At 22.4% G+C, this 4,100-nt stretch overlaps 1 long non-coding RNA gene across 1 annotated transcript; it reads left to right on the top strand.

The window, feature by feature from the left end:
* The first annotated feature begins 2,650 nt into the window (after window positions 1–2,650).
* LOC101490339 (uncharacterized) lies at window positions 2,651–3,645 on the top strand. Its single transcript, XR_189390.4, has 2 exons — window positions 2,651–2,994; window positions 3,379–3,645. It is a non-coding gene; the product is annotated as an uncharacterized lncRNA (long non-coding RNA).
* Window positions 3,646–4,100: the final 455 nt, after the last annotated feature.

Here is a 4,100-nt window from a genome sequence, read left to right as displayed (position 1 = left end):
TGATAGTTTGAAGAACAAGACTTTTGCCTTCAAATCGAGTATGATTTCTACAGTACCAAAAAGTATCAATATTAGAGAAAATGCTGGTAAAAATAACATTTCTGCGTTGATAAGTTGATAAGACCAATGTATGTCAAATATGAAAAGAATATTTTGAACTTTCAGAATTAGATATGTATAGAAAAAAATAACATCAAACATAAGTTTACAAATGAAATTTTGTATTAAAGAGAGTTGCAAGAGAAGATGATCAAATACATAATTTTTTCTAGCAACCCAGACTTTTCGAGTTACACCAAAGTGACACTTATAATCAACTAACAACTCAACATTATATTAAAAAAAGATCAAATTACAAAAAATGAACCTAAAATTCCAAACTTCTCAATAATTTCAAAAACACAAAATAAACCTAAAATAAAATAAAAAACAAAGATTACTTGTTACCAATTTCTAAAATGGAAATCAAATACAAAGATTACTTAGTTTGACCGCTTTTTCTTAATATTCACACAAAAATTAATTAAAAAAATTGTATTTTGAACTTTTTTACTCAAACTTTTTATTTTTTTTTTATTTCAATATATAATTTTTATTTCATTTTTGGTATGATATTCACTTGTTAATGAAAAAAGATATATGTTTGACTATTTATTTTTACTTTTTTGCAGTCTAATATAATAACATGGTAATCAAAAAAATTAATTCAAAACTTTTTATTTTTATTTAATAAAAATAATGACAAAATGAAATTAAATATAAAATTAATAAATATGGAACTTTTTGGAGTAAATTAAATATGAATGGTTGTTATTTAATATGATTTTTTGGAATTTGAGAAAAGTTTTTAAAAGAAAATAAAACTTGGGGATTCAACTTATTTAGTCACAATGGTAGACATTTATTTCTAAAAACTACTTAACCTTAATTTATTAATATAAATAAGTGTTATGAGACTCTTAGAAAGAAAAAGGAGAAGAGATTAGAAAATATCGACTAGTTTTAGGTGCTTGAATCCGCCCAGTAAAAAGTCACCACTTATTATCTTTTGTATCGTTTTTACACATTTTTCTCTATAATCACCCACTTCAAAAAAGGGAAGATAAAAATAGATAAGCGTTTGAATTCACCCTTCAACGATCACCGTTAGTTATTCATCACGTCATTCTTACACAATATTCTCTATAACCACCGATTTCAACTTGCACTAAAAAAATAAGAGAAAGAATAAACACAACAGAATATTTTAGAATATAAAATTGATAGAGGACATATATAATTTGTAGAAATTTTTTATGTATTTTAATTTTAATTTTAATTTTAATTTTAATTTTAATTTTAATTTTAATTTGTCTTGTAAAAGATACTACCCTCTCAAAATATAAATAAAAATGAGTAAAAAACAGTGGATGTACCTTGAACCAGATCCAGTCACTTTCTTTAATATATTTTTACTTATATTTTAAAATAAGAGACTAATATATTTATTAAAAAAACAGATAATAATATTTCTTTTGTAAAAATTATGGACTATTTGTTGGAACATAAAAAACAAACGACAAATAATTTATCAAATGGGATGGTTCTAATGGGATGGTTCCGTTGTAAGAATTTCCATAATAAATATGAATTATCAAAAAAAATTATAGACATATTTCATATTTATACTTTTCAAATTTTTTATTTTTGTCGCTAATTTAATTTTTTTAGCATCATATTTTTTATTGTAAAAAAAATTCTTATATCATCTAATCTATTTCCAAAATACTATAACCACTTAATTTAAATTTTTAATGCATATTTTTTTCTAATAAATGTAATTCTATTTGAAATACATTGGACATTAAATACAAAAATCTTTCTTAACAGACATTCAAACTCAAGACTTATAATCACTTGAACTTAATATTTAAATTTTGTCCCGTTAATGTAAATATTTTGGATATTCCAGGTCAACTTCCGAAGTCTTCTTTCAAAATATTATTTACATGTATAGGTTAGTCAATGACCACGTGAAATTAAAAATTTTGGTTGATTATTTCAATTTGCAGTGACAACTACATATTGTATATATATCAAGTTATTCTGTTTAACAACTGATTATAAAATATTGAATTTCATCAAAATGACAATTAAATTGGAAAAAATTACTAGTTCATGTATTCTACAAAATTTTAATGAGATTAATATAAAAATTATATATTTGATACTTTCATCATGTCAAATAATTTTAAAATAGCGTATAATAAATTTTTAAAATTAATAATAATTGTTGATTATTAAATTACATAACTACAAGTTTTTAGTTTAAATAAAAAAAAAGTTTATTTAATCATTAATACAATATATAAGACAATAACAAAAATTGGATTTTAATATTTATAATGAGTTATATTTTAATTAATCAGAATAACTCGGTGTTGAAAGTTACTCCTAAAATAACTTAGTTCAAATGTGTGTATATTCATGACTTCGTATAGGGATTACGAAGTCCAAACTAATAACTCGTCATTGATTATCATAAAATAATGAGTCCACACTAACTCACTACTATTTTTTAGTCAAGGTGATGATATATAGTGTGTGAACATGATCATATGTATTGATTTCAAACCATGGTAAACTTAATTAAAATGTAATATAAGAAAATAAGCCACGTGCATTACATACAAAACAAAGTAGGCTAAACAACTATGGCAAAAGGAACAATTCATGCATAAATTATAAAATAATAAGAAGTCTTAAACAAACATGCATTATTGGTCCACATAATTAAACCTCAATCATGTTCTTTATATATCTCTTTCTTCTTACTCGCTTTGAAGCACTTATTCAAACTCCTTATCTCATCAATTTGCAAAACACAAATATTAATTACCTTACACTTTGCACATTAATTATACTAATCATGGTTCGTCAATCGGGAAATTTTACAAAAGCAAGCTTAGTTCAACTGATGAATTCCATGTCCCTGATAGCTAGATCCTCTTTAAAGTAACTAATGATTTTTTCCTTTTATTTTTGTTTTCTCTCTTCTTAATTTACCTTTTCGTCTATTTTAAAGCACTATAAAAAAATTGGAGAATTTTTTATCTTATTTAATTTTTTTCTTAATTAAATGACATTATAGACGTGCCTTCATTTTAGATATTGTCTTTTTAATTTTAGTGAGTGTATTGAATATATTACACTTTTTTTTATGAAGGATATTTGAATAAATTTTTAATTTTCTCAAAGAATTACTATTGAGTCTCATGATTTTTCTTAAGAATTAAAATGAATCTTCACTGTTTAAAAAGTTAAAATTATCTCTTTGAATATAACCACATATTTAGAAAGTTAAATTATGAACTAATATTGTTTGATATTGAAAATCAGAACGCGAGGTGGACCAAGAAGATCAGACCTAAGCAACGGAGGTGGTGCACAAAATAATAACATTGGAACAAAGAAGAAGAATGAGAATTTGGCAAACAACAAAAATTAATTATGACAATAAGTTGATTAATAAGATAAAAAGTATAGATTCTGATCTTGTCATCTATAATTATCAATGTGTGCTTCATCATTTCGTGATATTGGCATTCCACATGTATTTACTTTATGGGGTGTAGATGATTGTTAATTTGATCTTATATTCTTCAACTTTTTTTATAGCTGTTCATATCAGCATAATAATAATAATAATAATAATAATAATAATAATAATAATAATAATAATAATAAAATTATTATTACTATTATTTATATTTGAGTCTAGTCACAAATTTACGATATATTTACAAATTTTGGTATATTATTTTTTAAACTAATAAATTAATCATCAATTTTATGAATTAATAAATTATTTATCAATTTTTGTATTTAAAACAATCATAAAAAAATATATAAGTTCACTGTAACACTATATTAATTTTTTATATTTTATTGTAAAAATTATTCAATATTAACTTTTATGAATAATAAAACTTTAGAGAAAAAAATTAAATTTTATTTCCTGACACTTTTGATAGATAATATTTTCTCATTTAATTATTACTCATTTAACTATTGTCAAAAAGTAAAACATTAAAATAAAATATTTATTTATTACTCATTTA

Source organism: Cicer arietinum, chromosome 1 (genome assembly GCF_000331145.2).
Source record: "Cicer arietinum cultivar CDC Frontier isolate Library 1 chromosome 1, Cicar.CDCFrontier_v2.0, whole genome shotgun sequence".
In the NCBI taxonomy this organism is placed as follows: Eukaryota; Viridiplantae; Streptophyta; class Magnoliopsida; order Fabales; family Fabaceae; genus Cicer; species Cicer arietinum.
The sequence above is the reverse complement of the archived record's forward strand: the minus strand, read 5'-3'. Positions and strand labels throughout refer to the sequence as shown.